This window comes from Myotis davidii, unplaced genomic scaffold (genome assembly GCF_000327345.1).
Source record: "Myotis davidii unplaced genomic scaffold, ASM32734v1 scaffold245, whole genome shotgun sequence".
NCBI classification, from domain to species: domain Eukaryota; kingdom Metazoa; phylum Chordata; class Mammalia; order Chiroptera; family Vespertilionidae; genus Myotis; species Myotis davidii.
Window position 1 is genome coordinate 1,512,631 of NW_006296225.1, and position 17,968 is coordinate 1,530,598.

The following is a 17,968-nucleotide window of genomic DNA, read 5'->3' on the forward strand; positions in this document are numbered from 1 at the left end:
AAACTCTTATCCTAAAATTAAATCTGAGTAAACATATGTACTTACAAAAATTAAAGCCATGAAACAATCAATCTACTGCCATAATAAATTGTGTACTGAAAAAGTTAACAATAAGACTTTCTTAAATAGCATAACTAATGAATAAAATGACTAACCTAATACCTTATAGAAAATATTAATAAATATTTTTAGAAGGAGCACTCATGTACACAATACAACGCCAGCTGTGCAAAAGTTGGTTGCTTCTTTCCTTTATATGGATCTGAACCTATCATCCAGGAGCCCACCTACTCCTAGGTAACAGGGGAATTACGTCATCATCATCATGCAAATAATTATCTTACTCTCTTCTGTTACAAAACAATCTCTTTCCGGTAAGCCCAGTCTCTAAATTATAGACTTTCAGTGATTTCCCCAATCTTACTCTTTGAACATCAAAAAGAAACAAAAATAAAGAAACAGTGTGTCAAGATGGGGGAGGAGCATGTCATCACTTCACTGTCGGTAGGGCCTTCACTGTTGGCTAAAACTGTGTGACTCTTCTGGTCAGGGCCCCACACAGCTGGCTACCTCTCCACCTGAAGTCATAGCTGGGGGAACCCTGGTCTCCTCTCTCCTGAATCTAACTACAGATGTCCTCACACCTGTCTAAGGTTGGCTCTCCATGAATTCAGCTAATAGCTCTATCCAAGTAGCGTATTCAAAGCATCTGGGTGTCTAAGTGAGTACCTTCTGTAATCTTTTAGAGGTGGTGACCCTAAGACAACTCTCCCTTCCATCATCCTATTTCTCTCATCTGAGCCTCATTCGCATATATCAAGAGATCTGAGTCTGAAAATCTAACTGCACAAATATTGAAAACAAAACCAATGGAACGAGGGAAGGCAGGGGAGAGTGAGTGGGAAGAGATCAACCAATGAACTTGTATGCATATATGCATAACCCTTGGACACAGACAAGGGGTTGGTAAGGGTCTGGGGTGGGGCGGGGCTGGCTGGAAGAGGTCAATGGGAGGGTAAGAGGGGAATAATATAATACTTTCAACAATAATGATTATAATCAATTTTTAAAAAGCCAATGGAATGGCCCAATGTCTTCTTTGAACAACTGATAACCATTCAGTTGCTCTCTATTGCCTTCTCAGTTTATGAGCCCTTGGCCCAGTTTGCTATTGTTGTCTCCTAATACTTTGAACATTAGGGAACCTGTTCCCTTTATTTTAACGTTTGGTATTTGTTATGTTTGCTTAACATGTATAGTCTTTATGTCAGGCACATTCAAATTCCTTAACCAACATTTTTTCTAATAAAGGGGAAAAGTTTGTCTTTTCTTCATAAAGTACAGAATGACTGGCTGTACAAAAATATTAGCTTTCTTTTCTCCCTAATCAGATTCATGTTTTAGTGTATACATTAAAAAGAAGAGAAGAGAGACACGCTGAGAAAGAGCTATTTTTATAATCACCATGGACTTGCCCTTTACCTCATCCCCAGTTTCAAAAAAAGATAATATAAAGCTTCATGCTGGCATCTTCACCACGGTCAGGAAGAGAATGAGCTCAACTGTGTATGTAAAAACTTCGTTGTTTTCCTTTGACTCATCTGATAGCATCACACTGGGTCAGTTTCTTGTTTATGCTATCTTTATTGTTTCTGGTCTTAAAACAATAAACAACCCTAAGTGGTTTCAATTACAGCAGCAAAACTGAGCAAATGAACTTTGGCTTTGTTTCATGTTGAATCGGGGGTTTTTATGATTTTATAAATGGTGATGTTTAGGAACCTAGCCAACGCTGTTCTATAAACAGTGAAGAGTCACATTTGCCAGCTCTAGGCCTTTAATCACCCAAATATTCTTCCCCTGATATAAATAAAATACTTTTAACTTTGTTCCACGGAGATGAATAGGGATGATTAAATTATCTGTGGCTTCAACGATTTGCATAAACAAGATATTGGAATGATTTTGCAGGTCATGTATCCACAAGCTGATACTGGAATTTTTTTATGTCTTCTTTAACTGCAGGAAAATATTAGCTGTCACTCATTTTTAACTAATATAATGCACAGTGGTATCAGAAAGGATAAATTAAATGGTAAATGTGTGGTGGCAAACAATGACCTCCCCCTTCCCAAACTCAGTGGCTTCACAGAGTGAAAGTATACATTCAAAAGCATGTAGTCAGTCAGGGAGCAACCCTACCTCATGTTTCCACAATCACCTGGGCAGAGGGAATTCCGGAGGTTTTTGCACCAACAATTAAATGCTCCAGAACTAGTGACATTGGCCCTCAATAAACAAGGAGTCCAGGAAATCCAGCCTTCCATTTGCATTAGAGCAGTGAAAGCACTGATTCATTAACAGAACCTGGTGTTTCAATCTTATGGCATACTAGAGGCCCGGTGCACAAATTCGTGCACCAGTGGGGTCTCTCAGCCTGGCCTGTGGGATCAGGCCGAAACCGGTTCTCCAACATCCCCTGAGGGGTCCCAGATTGCAAGAAGGTACAGGCCAGGCCAAGGGACCACACCGGTGCACAATCGGGGTTGGGGAGGGATGAGGGAGGTTGGCCACTAGCTGAGGAGGGACCACAGGAGGGCTCCAGGGCAGGTCCAGCCCATCTCACTCAGTCCCAATTGGATGGACCCCAGCAGCAAGCTCACCTACCAGTTGGAGAGTCTGCCCCCTGGTGGTCAGTGCATTTCATAGTGAGAAGTTGAGCAGCCTTAGCATATCATCAGCATATTACGTTTTGATTGGTTGAACAGCCGACTGGACAACTGGACACTTACCATATTAGGCTTTTATTATATAGGATTGGGAGGGGAAACATCATCTGTTAGTGAATGTATCAGTCAACTATGGCTGCCATAACAAAACTCCATAGACTGGGTGGCTTAACCATCAGAAATTCCTTTCCCACAGTTCTGAAGGCTGGCAGTCCAACATTAAGGTGTAGGTAGGTTTGGTTTCTCCTGAAGCCTCTCTGCTTGGATTTCAGATGCCCACCTTCTCACTGTGTCTTCACATGGCCTTACCTCTGTGCACATGCATCCCTAGAGTCTCTTTTCTTTCTTATAAACACACTACTTATATTAGATTAGGGCCCACCCTCTTTATTGGCCTCATTTAACCCAATCACTTCTTTGAAGGCCCAATCTCCAAATATAGTCACATAGATTAAGGCCCACCCAACTGATATCATTACATCTTTCAAGTTTCATTCTCCAAATGCAGTTAAATTCTGAGGTACTGGGATTTGGAACTTCAACATACGAATTTGGGGGAGACTTAATTCAGCCAATAACAGTGAACATCACAGCGTGTCTTAGCAATTTAGATGTACAAGTTGAAAATAATTTGCAAACAAAAGTGAGATGGAGTAATACTGTGCCACCTACATGTGGCATTTTAAGAGCCTCAAGTATGAGAAAATTTTCTAAAGAAAGCCCTTCTCTAATTCAAGTTTATTAGGAGATATTAATAGAAAACTTTGACTAGAAAATTTAGAGTATTGCCTACGCTGTTCCAATGAGCTGGTTCAAGTTTTCACAGAATATGGTAAGTCTCAATTATCATTAAATTTAAAGGAAAAAAATTCCAAGTAAAAACTATTTTGATATTAAGAATTAGAATTTACTCCTCATAAAACTGAAGAAATTATGTCAATAAAACTATTTGCCTTTAGAGGTCTGTGGCTTATTCTTCATCTAACCATTCATTAAACATGTTGACTCAGCAGGCTTAGGGAAAAGTATATTTACATTTACGCGCAATGCATTTTCAAAATGTAGTTCTGTGGAATAAACTTGTCTTGCACTTTTAACTCTAAGCCCATAATTATTTATTATTTTTTATGTATCCTTTTGCTAATCTGTTAACCTCACTGAGCTTCAATTTCATTATATGTACAAAAGAAGATAATAAGACTGACTTTTCACCTTTAACAGAGGATAATAGTTGAAAGTGGGTTGTAAATAGGCAATCATATAAAATGTAATGAAAGCCAACATTAGAAGATAAAGATCTCTAAAATATAAGAGCTGAGTTTTATGAGGGGTTGGCGGACATGGTGAACCATCAACAGAGAAAGGTTGTTAATTTTTGTAAGATTCATTTATACTCTTCTCTACTGTAGATGTATAAACAAATTTAATAATTCAATTCAGATTTATTTCAGTGGATCTTTTATTATATCATAGAACTGTATTTCAACTAATATAAATCATAGAGGTCATCTAATACGAGGGAAAGTGCTGATCACACTAAAACTAATCAATTTAAAATACACTGAACACATGCCAAGACTGCATAACTTTGTTTATTTAAACTGCACAGATGTTTCTGCAAAGAAAGCAATATTGCAATGAGTCCAGAAGTAATATTAAATGCTATTTAAGAAATAGAAAATAGGAAGGGGACAGTAGAAGGCAAGGTTAAAGAACAGAATGCAATTTGTACAAATTGTCTAAATATAGGTTTTGTGCAATGGTTTAGATCATTACCCCTTTAAGATAATTATACCATTGGTATTAACAAATAATATGCAAATCATAGTGCTCCAATTCTTTACACATTTAAAGGCATTCTTAGTTTTTTTCCTCAAAGATCCCTTTCTATAAAAATATTGGGTAACAATTTTTACCCAGGACAACTCAAATTACATTCATTTCTAACCTCCTTATGCTCCTTATAAGAAACATTTATGCCTTGTATATGACCATCGCACTGAATTTTTTAATTTCTGAAATCCAGAACTCAGGATTTCCCCTGTCCTGCCATCATGTCCATCCTAATAATCCTGTTGTCCTTTGCCCTCACAGGCTCTATTTCCTCCTCTCCCTGGGTCCCCAGGCAATTGTCTCTCAGTATTGCTTTGTCTCCTAGGCTGCCCTGAAGTTCACAGATAGTCCATTTAACCAGGTTCTCACCAGCATCTTTAAAGCCCATATATACCACCTACCCACTTTATTCATCCATAATATTTAGTATATTTCACAACTCATTTTCCCACTTTAACGCAGAGGCTGCCAAAGTGGAGCCAACTAATGACCTCAAATGACCTCAAATTCTTGCATTCCAAACACCTCCAAATAATGAACACCTTTTAATTTACCTTTTATCAAAATTAAAATTAGTTCACTCATAAGAATTCCTTTCCTTGCAAAAAATACAGGAAAGAATATAAATGAAAGTAAAAATGACTTAAAATCCCAGTCTCCAGAGGCTATTAACATTTTAGTTAATGTCCTTCCATCTCTCTCACTCTTCACCTTTCAGAAAATATTTTGGAGAGGATCAAATCAATCAGTCTTTTCTTGTAGGTTCTGAATTTGTTGGTAAAGAACCACCTACCCCAAGAATTATCAAATATTCACCACTTTTATTTTATACTTAAATCTCTGGGTCATTCGCAAATTTTGATATGTAGAGTAAGGAAAAGATTGGACTTTATTATTTTTATAAGGTTAGCCTGGTTTTCAACAATTGTAAAATACTAACAATTTTACAAGGTTGATCCAACATATATTGAAAAACCCACCCTCCTCTGGTGAGCCTTAATATCTTCCTTATCATATGTTAACTTGTTATATTTACTCAAATCTATTTCTGGACTATGTATTTGGATCCACCTATCAGCCAGCTGGTCCTGTGGCAAATCCATGATGCTTTAACTATTGCAACTTTGTTATATGTTTTAATATCTCACCAAGCACATTTTCCCTCATTATTATTCTTTGCAAAACACTTTTTAAAATTTTATTACTTTATTTGTATTAATTAAAAATAGCTTTAACTTTTGGACTTACAGCAGTGATCATTCACTTTTCCTCTTCTTTCAACAAACCCTCTACCATTCAAGAATTTTTTTTTCCTCTCAGCAAATTCAGTGACCTCGGCAGATAAAGCACATGGAAATTGTTCACCCTGAAATCTTTACCTTCCCAGGCTACCTCTCCAAGTGTCCTAGATTAATCTCCAATGTCATATTATACCTGTCTCAAGGCACTTATATTTTGACTTGTATTGCAGTTATTTACTGCATTTTTTATCTCATTAGGAGATTATAAACTCCATGAGATCAAATATTTCTCGTTACATGATACACATCTACTTGGAGGCAGCCTATACTCCTTGGCTCATGGCTCCTTCGTTCATTTCAGTCAACAGTGGATTGTTTTCCCGCTGCTCTAACATCTGCCTCCATCTTTTATCTCTCACTCACTCTGATGCTGCCACCTCCCTCTTGTGAGGATGTTTATAATTATATTACCCATTTAACCCAAGATACTCTTCCCATGTGAGATTCTTTTTTTAAATTTATTTTTAATTTTTTTCCTTTACACCCAACCCTCCATGCCCCTCCCATTGTTAAGCTGTCAACCTGTCAGAGTCTATGTTTCTGTTTCTGTTTTGTTGGTTCATTTGTGTGTTTTTCTATTCCACATATGAGTGAAATCATGTGGTATTTTTCTTTCTCTGTCTAACTTATTTCACTTAGCCTAATAATACCCTTTAGATCAGTGGTTCTTAACTTTCTGGCCCTTTAAATACAGTTCATCATGTTGTGACCCAACCATAAAATTATTTTCGTTGCTACTTCATAACTGTAATGTTGCTACTGTCATGAATCGTAATGTAAACATCTGATATGCAGGATGGTCTTAGCGACCCCTGTGAAAGGGTTGTTCGACCGCCAAAGGGGTCATGACCCACAGGTTGAGAACCGCTACAGATGCATTCATACTGTTGCAAGTGGCGAGGTTTCATGTCTTTTTTATTGCTGAGTAATATACCATTGTGTATCTATTATCTATTCATCTAATAATGGACTCCTAGGTCCCATCCATATCTTGCCTACTGTAAATAATACCACAATGAGCATGGTACTTAAAATCCTACTAACAGTGCACGAGGGTTCCCTCGTCTCCACATCCTCACTAGCACTTATTTATTTTCCTCATGAAGATATTAAGAAAACAAAAAGCTTAAACACAGTTGTTAGAGCCACATTTCTAGAACACCATGTTCTCTAGTTGATAGAAGAATGCTAAGCAGGATGAAGATGGGGAGTGGCAAGCTGTATCTACCACCTCCTACGGATTCTGCTCTCTTCTCTGACCAATAATTCAGCCAGAATGAGCAACGCTGGATATGAACAAAGTAGTGCTAAGCAGAGAACAAACAGAAAGCAAGGACAAGCCCACATGGAAAGTATCTGAGGACATAGCTAACCCAAGGTAGGGTAATTCTATCACTGTGGTGGCCCCCCCTTAAATTTCACCCCCTTGGGGGTGAAACCCTCACCCTCAAGGTGATGGTATTAGGAAGTGGGGACTTTGGGAGGTGATTAGGTCATGAGAACTCCAGATTAGTGTCTTTCTTTTTTAAAATATATTTTTTATTTCAGAGAGGAAGGGAGAAGGAGAGGAAGGGAGAAATATCAATAATGAGAGAGAATCATTGATTGGCTGCCTCGTACACACCCCCTACTGGGGATCAAGCCTGCAACCTGGGCATGTGTCCTTGACCAGAATCAAACCCTTCAATCCATAGGCCAACACTCTATCCATTGAGCCAAATTGGCTAGGGCTGGATTAGTGTCTTTCTAAAAGAAGCTGGAGAAAATTCCCTTGCCCCTGCCACCACGTGAGGACTCAGTGAAATGATGGCCATCTATGAACCAGAAGGCAGGCTCTCACTAGACACTGAATCTGTAGATGCCCTGATCTTGGTGGTCAGTGTACTCCCACAATGGGAGTGCTGCTCAGCCAGAAGCCGGGCTCATGGCTGGCAAGCGCAGTGGCAGTGGTGGGAGCCTCTCCCACCTCCACAGCAGCTCTAAGGATATCTGACTGGTGGGTCTAAGCCATCAGTCGGACATCCCCCAAGGGCTCCCAGACTGCAAGAGGGCACAGGCCAGGCTGAGGGACCACCTCCCTGCCACAGTGCATGAATTTCATGCACTGGGCCTCTAGTAGTAATAATAATTAGCTAGGTAATTATTACTTAGACACTTGGCTATTTGAAAATAGCATTCAATATACCCCTGACTAGAAAATTCTGGAGGACTCAAGATGTGTAGGAGTTCCAGACTCAAAGAGAGCCCAAGATAAGCATGTTGTCTTCATGACTAAGTGGGGATATGGAGCCCTGAGAAGTCATGCTACCCATTAAACCAGCACTTACTTCAATTGCTGAAAGAAGGTGATAGTATTCTAAGAAATAAAAAAGCCAAAGGGATGCCATCCTGTTCTTTTTTACTTATGTTACTTCCCTGTGTTAACCAATCACTTATGCTGAAAATGATTACAGAAAAGGCAGGAGAAAGATAGGATACTCCATAGTACCTTTTTCTTTCTCTAATTCCTTTTCAGAAAGCTGAAGGGAGAGGCTATTGGGTGGATGTGTGCATATCAAAAAGTGATACAGAAACAGCTGAGTTAGTTTTGTTTCCACTGTTCTGGCGTGAATAAAATATATATGCATATATGAGCTACAAAATATGAATTGTATAATTTGGATGACTCCTCATAAGAGTGAAATGCTCCTAAATTTGCATTGAAAGCTGTCAGAGGGGAGGGGCCTTGGGCAGCTGGGTGAAGAAAAGCTATTATGGATTACCACCAGATCGCACCCTCCCTTGTGGGTCCCCGAAAATGCTTTTCCTTCTGACACTTAAAGAACCCCACTTCCACAAGCAACAAAGGAATTAAGCAAATATATATAATACATAGACCAGGACAACAGTATGGTGATAGCCAGAGGGAAGGAGGATTATGGGGAGGTAGATGATGGCAAAGGGGGGATAAATGGGAACTTGACTTTGGTGGTAAGTGCACGCTGCAGTATGCAGGTGATGTTTTATTGAGTTGTACACTTGAAATTTGTATGGTTTTATTAACTGATATCACCCTAATAAATTCAATTAAAAAAACTGGTATTGCACAAAATAAAGATGAACAGTGAAATTCGTGCTAATTTAAATTTTTTATTTTTCTTTACTTCGAACAATATGAAATAACAAATAAAATTTATCATAATAAGTCAGAGAGAAATCATGAAAGGAACAAAAAAAACCTATGTTAGTACCTGTAGCAGAACTTTTTTTCTGCTTTTTGAACAAGGTTACTCACATTTTAATTTTGCGCTGGACACTAGCTTATTGGTTTGAGAGTAAGATAATTGACATGGAGTTGGGTTGCATGAAGATCAAAACCTTGAAAGAATGCAATCGCATTTCTGCTGTCCTCTCTTGAACATAGCTTAATTCTAAACATTCACTGCCTTCTTTAATAACTGCATCACGTAAGTCTCAAAGGTCCCTTTGTTCTGCCTTAAGACCCTTGGTAATGTGCCTCTTTCCATACATAAAAAGTTATGTCCTCTCTTCCTCATGTTACCTGGACTCTGTAACCTTTGGTTCCACAGCACCACACCGCAGATTACCTTCTCTCATGTTAAAATAAAGGCTGGTGTGTGTGGCACGATGAACCTGCATGCAACTGTCTAAATAAATCTTTTATGGCCTTAATTACAGGTAAGACCATGTAAAACTTAACTCCTACAGATGTTCCCCATGAAAATGAGATAACTCAATCATTTTAATGGCAATGTTGTAATTCAAACATTTCCTTGGTAGGAATTGTAAACTCCTCAAAGCTGACCAGAGTTTATAAACTCGCAGTGTTTTAGTGGAGCTATTTTTAAAAGTGTTGATGGTAAGAGGGAAATATGTGTATTTATTTCTAAGAGCAGAGCTGCGTTGCTTTATACTTCAAATTAGGGGTTTAAACTGGCTTCTCCTGGAGCGCAGATCTGCGGAGCTGCATGAGGGCCAACAAAGAGAAGAGGATCAAGGTGGACTCCGGACCTCTTTCCTACACCACTGCCCCAGGCATGGCAGCTCCACGTATAAAACTACACCCCCAGCCAAGCTTTTGTTTGAAGAAAACCATTCCGAGGCCTAGAGGGAAACACAGCAAATAACAAAATTCTCCCCATCATTTCACAGAATCGCCTGCTTTAAAAGACAAAATGAATCAAAGATAAAGAGAACATGAAGAATTTTCTAAATAAAAGAAGTTTCTTCTTTCAGCAATGATTTTTATAAGCTCGCCACTGGCAGACCAACTGAAATTATGCATTTTATACTCCTTTCTTCTGAAATGGAAACTTATCATTTTCACATTTCTTTCTTCTTCTTTTTGGGAAAACAGTCTAGATTATGAATATCGAGGACCTAGAATGGCAATGCATTCCTTCCCATATCACAGGACGCTGACTGTCTGAACTCTCATTTGGAGGCATTGCAGTAGCATGCTTTGGGACATTTTGATTCGTGCTACCCAAATCAGTGTGAACTGAGAGAAAAAATCACCAATCCACGAACCACATTCTCAGAAGATCATAAGCTGGGTGTCAAATATAGCCTGTGCAGACCCTGGATGCTCCATACTCTATCATCCCTTTGTGTTCATAAAGAAAACCTTGCATTTCTATATTTCCTTACATCAAAGATACCCAAGTTTTCATCACTCACTTTTTATACTGAAAAGGCTACATGTTCTTTTATGAACTTAATAAATAAAGAGATATTTCTATAAATATTTAAATGTGTTTCCTTCTGGTATTTTCCCCAATCCATAGCTGTATAAATAATTTTTCCTTAAAAAATAAATGATTTCTATGTGTATTTTTTAACCACAAAAAAGTGAAATAAGCCTTTTTTGTATATACTCTCTTTGTAAACTTTTACCATAACAATATCATGAACATTTTTCTATATTATTAATTGTTCTTCTATACTATTCTAATGAATAAATAGTAGTGTAGAATAATAATGTATCATAACATTTTAACAAATTCCCTTTGATGGGAGTGTATCTTGCACAAGGCTGTGATGACTCTCCTTATAAATCCATTTTTTCAAACCATTTGTTTGGTTAGGTTTAATTCCTAGATAGAAAATTAGCAGGTCAAAAACTAAAGAACGTGTCTAAAATTTCTGGGTATATTATATTAATTTTCCCAACTAACCACTTCCTTTCCCTTAAGAAAATCCATCACCCATGGCCATGTGATTAAAATGCCTTTTGTAGAAGGAATATTTATTCTTGTCCCATTATCTTTGATCATGAATACACACACGCTCTGCTTTGGCCAAGTGCATATAAAAAGGTGTGACCCATACTACAGCCAAGGAGTCGTTTTAAGGGCCACTGCATTTTTGCCTCAGCTTTCTTGCCCCTTTTCCTCTGACTGCATGTCCCAACTGAGGGTTGTTCCATCATCTTGAGTTCGAGCATTTAAATGACCCACAAAGGAGTTATGTGGATCACAGCTATCAGTAGCCATAGACACAGCCATGGCCAACAGGAAGAGAGTGAAGCCCACCACAAAATAAAAAGAAAGACATATAACATCAGCAAGAATTATACCTTTTCTTTACAACCTACTTAGATCGGAGGGTTGTTTGTGACTAATATACTGTAGCAAATGTTAATTGTGATAAAGTATACAAATGGCTGCATTTCTTCACATTTAACCGTTATCCACACTTTGTACCACTCAGGATGGACTCCAAATTGATGTCAAGACGAATGATGCCACACACATACCAAGAGGGTATGAAAAGATGTACCACTTGGATAATAAGAATATTAGGGAAGAGGAGAGCATTCTCCCATGTTGATTCAAACAAGGCTTGAGCGAGCAAGAAAAGGATCTGCCTTGGGGTTTTATGATCGTCAGGAGGTGCTGCCGGGGTAAAGGTTCCTGCATGGGCAAGGGCTTGAGTGGTTTGAACTTCCCACTCGCTCCAAAGGAAGGTGCACCGAAGCTTTCTTACCAAGTTACCCAGATGTGGGGCAGAGGGGAAAGAGGGAGGAGTGAGGCTTAAACGCTGCCAGCAGTTGAACATAAAAATATGAGTCAGACTCTGATTACACATGCTTTTACAATGTGACTATGCAGCACTGCTCATTGAAAAGTGATATCTATTTCTCCACCCCTTGAATTTGGGTTGAACTAATGACTTGTTTGGTCAATATAGTTTGGCAGAAGGGACTTGGCAAATCCCAAGCCCAGATCTCAAGAGGTTTTGCTTGCTTCTTCTCAGTCTTAGAATCCTGCCCCCACATGTGGACAAGCCTGTTCCAGCCTGCTCAGCACAGAGGGGAGAGCCCATTTACCCCAGGCAAAGCCATCCTAGACAAGCCTGTAGTGAACTGATTTCAGACATGTAAAAGAGTCCAGCCAAGATCAACAGAGCTACCCACCTGACCCCCAGCGGACCACAGATATGTGACTAAGACTAGCAAATACTAACAGGTACTTTCCAGCCAACTTATAGACTTGCAAGGAGTAATAAGTGCTTATTATTTTAAGCCATGAAATTTTGAGATAGTCTATTATGCAATAATAGCTAAATGGTATACTGTTTAATATAAATACCTACCCAAATATTTATATTAATTTGCACTCACACCAGTATTATAGTAGGATATCTATAGCTCCATATCCTTGCCAATTCTCATTGTGCACTGTGCATGTTTTATTGTTTTTTTTTTTTTACTAATGTAAATTGATCATTGCTAAGGCATATACAGAATACTGGAAAGGATTGTCTTTGTTAAAAGACATTATCACCTGAGTGAGCCATGTTAGTTATTCATGGTTAAGGCAAAGAGATAACAATTTTTATTTGATTTTGTAAGTATACTTTAGCCTTTAATATTTAAAAAAAATAGGTTCATACCACCACTCTTGAACCCACACACTCACACATCCCAACAGGAGCTACGGATTGAGAGGGGGATGTCCCGGATTGCGAGAGGGTGCAGGGACACCCCCCCACACACACCCCTGCATGAATTTTGTGCACCAGGCCTCTAGTATTTATATATAATACATTAGAATATTTTAAAATGTACAGTTTCTGCTTCTCTGCTTAAACTCCAACTGATACAGATAGTTAACAGACATCTTCAAGTCAACAAGTCCAAAAATAAACTCCAAAACTTGCTCAACCTGCAGCCTTTCCCATATCAGTTGATGGCAACCCAATTCTTCCAGTTGCTAAGGCCCAACCCTTAAAGTCATCATTGATTTCTACTTTTGCTCAGACCTCATATATCCAAACAATTGGAAATATTATTGTGTCTTTTTTCAGTACACATCCAGAAAAAAAGAATAATTGACAGAATTAGAAGATTATCCATCTAAAATGAGTCCCAAAAAAATGATAATCAATGGCTACTAATAACACAAAGAGAAACCATCAGAATTATGTACCTCCTAGGTGTAATGTAAGTCTACAACACGACCTCTGGAGTAACCTTGCCAGAAAATCAGACCTGAGTAAAATCAAGCCTCTAGCTACAATGACAAATGTTCATGAATTATAAGAGACAGAGGAACTTATGTGGCCCATCAATGATACAATTAACATTATCTAGACTATGTCAAACTCCCCCCAAGGTCAGAGTGGTCAAACTTTGTTGGAATTTCTTTTAGGGATCATATATTTTTTTAATTTGAAGGGAAAAAAAACAGTGTTAAGACAAACAATTATAATGACTTTTCATTAGTAAAAAGCAACTGTTTTCCGATTAAGCATACAGGAAAACTTCAATTCATAACTTTCTGAAAGCATGCTAGAGTACTTTCCCTTCTCCTTCCTCAGTTCCTACCACATGATCCTACGCTATTTTTAAAGAAAGACATTTTGCCAAGTGGGAACGGCTTTTATGTGCTATTAAAGATAAAGAGCTCCTTTTTCCAAGCATGTTTAACGTATTAACCTGCCTTGCTTTCTGACTATTAATCACTTGCCCTTTGCTCGTATCTATTGACTTGTTTTGCACTGATGAAGGAAAAACCATGCTTGTGAGGAACATCAAAGTTATTGAAATCCTCCAACGATATGAGTTCCTCAATAAACCATGTCCGATGCCTGTTGTTTCCAGACCAGAACTTTGTCATCGGGGCTATTGACAAGCTTCTGCAAAGCCGAGAGCGCTGGCTCATCGCGATAGCAGCTGCCGACTGTCATCCCCTCGGTTTGAAACCCCAGGTCCCGCTCTGGTGTGGAGGCAGAGGTTTCTTGGCAGGTGAAAGGCTGCTAAGAGGAGGAAGTAGTGTCAAATGGAATATGTCAGACACCATCTGTGGACACGGTCACCCTGACCCTGAATGAATACCACAGAAAAACGCTGGAAACATTGTTCTCCAGATCTGGACTTCAAACTAAAAGGCAAGAGGACCAAAGTTACCCCAACCTTTCTCACCCTTCAGACTGCGGCCTGGAAAATAGAATCAAAGGCTCTCTTCATTTTCTCCTCACCGCCCCCCTTCCTCGGCGTGGATTTTCAAGGTGGTCATAAGACAATAGTAAAATAGATGAACACAGATGGACCCAAATGAGGATGCTTTGCATTTGTAGGAGACCAGTGCTGTACACAGTTTACTACAGATTGCAAATATTCTTTCTGCTCAACAACATCACACTCATGGAAGAGTTATGACTAACCACATTTCATGAGCAATAAAATGAGACCTGTCATCTCAGGGACCTATGAGTGGGCCACACATTGAGTAAAGAGGAAAACGTTGGGCGTTCCATCCTTGCACAGAGCACTCTTGTGGCAGTTGTTCAACGATAGTGAGGACTTATCCACCTCCCTTTCTGCCATTCTCCCACCTTCCTCTCCCCTGATAGTACCCAAGCCCCCAAAATAAAAAGCCTCAAACTCTTCCCCAACCACATATTCCCTTGGCTGAGGACACCCCATGACCAAGCAGTGATTTGGCAGCACCCTGAGGATCCCCACTGTGGCCAAGTAGCAATAACTTTCAGGAATGTCCTATCTACCCCATGAACCAACACACTGTAAAAATGTCGTTTTCACATTTCCCCAATAAAATCCAGACAATAAATATGGTTCCTTTTATATTTTTAATGGTGGAAATGTGTTTGTGATAAAAATAAAATCATTTCTTTCCTAAGGAAGTATAAATACATATTATTCAACAGTTTCAGAATCCCTCGTCAACAGAAACAATTGCAGAATTTAACATAATGATATGGTAAATAGAAAAAAGAATATGGCATATAGAAAAAGAGCTTATAAAATGCAACATGGGTATTATCTCATACAGATGATATCTGAAAATATTCAAGTCAGTATTTATAACCAAATGACTGGGCAGTTCAAGAAAGCAAGGCATCAATTCTGCTGGAATGGATTAAGTAGAAATGAACATTTTCTTTCACTGGGAATAGCTCCCAGGTTTGCATGGAAACACAGATTCATGGGGCTTTGTAGCAGCTCCACAACTGTCCCTAATAATAAGGACAATTCATATTTTCTTCCCCCTAACGATTGAGGGTGATAGTTTAGAGAAGTCATCTGTAAAAGGAGCACAAAGGAACTCTGTGAATCTGCCCTCAGAAAACTAGAATTGGACAGTTTAACTTTAAACATTATTTAGAAGAGACAAAGACACTGCTTGTTACCCATGACTCACCTCTTTCTCATTGTCACACTTTCACCTGAATTGGTTGGTGCTCATCAAATTTTGACTTAAGAAAATGCTGAGACTCTTTCAGGATTCTGCGTCTTCCCAGATCATTCTACCAGAAGACTGCCTTCAACATAATTCTCATGTCTATGAACTAGCCCAGCACCTACTGTATATTCTAATCACCATAACTGGATAACAGATAAAACTCACAAAGTGTCTGCAGACACACTTTATACACCCTGGACAAAAATTCAATGACATTGCCATTCCTATAATAAGTACTGAAAAAAAGGGCTTTAAATGATTTGATCTACCTAATAAAGGATAGCACATATAAGGTAAATAAATATTCTAGATGATGATGGAGAAACTAAGAAAGATATTACTACTAAAGATGAGAAGACTTTTAGGGATTAAAGCGATTCTAAATGGAGACTAGTAAATAACAATTTTTCTAGTGATCAATGGCACCTGCAGCTGTGTTTGAGGTGGAACATGAATTAGAAGTTTTATTTTGGAGAAGTTTCTACCTTTGCAAAAGCAGTCAAGTTGAGATGCCCAGCTAGAATACTATCTTGAGTTTTGACTTTCCTATTCAATTTCTCACTCTGTTATTCATTATATATTATAACACCATTGTACCATTGAAAAAAATTTGCCAAACTGGTACTTTTTTTTAACCATTAAATAGTCATCTCTTTATTTTCCTACTTCTGATTAGATATTAGAACATCAGGTGTGAAAAACAAGAAGCACACAAAATTGGTTTTACAATCACTTAAAAAAGCTAATTAAAAAAATTATAAAGAATAGCTAACTTATCAGGAAGAAAAGCATTTCTAGTTTTGCCCTTTTTTGGACAGACTCTTCCTGGAAAAATTTAATTTAAGGAAATCTTTTTGTATATATATTTTTAATTTTCCCCCAAAACTAATTCAGTCTATTGGTTGTCATTGATGGATAATTAGTAAATTAAAAAACTCATTACATTTTAGGAAATTTTATTGTTTCTGTTGTTAGATATTGGCTTTGATCAAACTGGTACACTTAAACTTATAGTCTATTGTTATAAAATGAAAAAAAAATTGTTGAGCAAAGGTACATGTTTTCATTATCAGAGAGTTTAAAGAACGAGATAGGAACAAAGGTATAAGCAGAGCCTAAGAGAACTCAAAGGAACCATAGTATGTTTCCTTCCAACTCTTTCAACTTCACACTGGAGAATCAGCTGAGCCCCCAAACTAACACTAATATTTATCCCCCTCGAGTCCCACAGAGTAGTTTCATGTTAAGAATGTTTTTATGATTATAATTAACATAATGAAAATCTTATACACATACAACAGGCAAATACATCACATACATCATTAAAGGTTCGCCAAGCAAAAATTTTCTTAAGGAAAGGCAAGCTTAGAGCACTAGAAATCTAGATTTAGTTCATTCCACCCAGACTTGCTGGATGACCTTTAAGCCATTTATCTCCTCTTTATCCATTCTTTCAAGTGAAAAAAAAAATGAGAAAGTCATTCCTGGCTACCTCAGAGAATTGGTAAAAACATCAAATAAAATAACCATAAAGCATAAAATGCTTACCCAATCTGAAGCACTATTTTTTTATTGTGTGTGCTGAATGAGAAAGGGAAGTTTGAGGTCTCCAGCTAATTGTCTTTAAAATCTGAACCACATGTTGTAGTAATTATCCTTTTGTGTCTTTGTATCTCTCCCCTGCCCCCCTTCTCTCTCTTTCTCTCTCTCTATTCTAAGAATTCTTGAGTGATGGATGCTACATATCTGAAAATCATTACACTGGAAAATTTCCAGCCCTCCCAGCCACAAAAATGTGTCTATCATGCAAGACTGTATGTTGCTGCAACTCCCTAACTCCCTAATGGTATTAATAGAAGCAGAGATTCGAAAATATTGTTACAAAGGTTTAAAAACTTCTCCATTTCTAATAGGTTAATGGATATTTAAGAAAAATCATTAGTTTATTTTGAAGCAACTCAGAATAAGCTTTACTCAAACCTCTATTTAATTTCAATGCGAGACTCATGTGATAAGTTATACCAAGTTTTTCAATAGGCAGTAAAGAAGTGAAAATAGGACATTGAATGGTATCCTTGGGAAAAATTAACAACTAAACTGTCAATGATGGAAGTACGCCAGTCTATAAGTACATTACAGATGTTTTCCTGCCAATGTTTAGAGCAGCTGTTTTTCTGCTCCAAAGTGAGGTACACATACCTCAAAAGACACGCTATAGAGGGGCTATGTGGAGGTATATGAAGAACATATTAGGATGTGAGGGCGATCTGGCAGCGACATCTGTCACCCTATTGATCGCCAGGGTTGATTCGGCTGATCTGGCTGGCTAGGCGGGTGTCCCCCTCCTCCCTCACCGATCCATGTGCGTCCCTCCCGAAGCTGCGTGCTCGTGCTC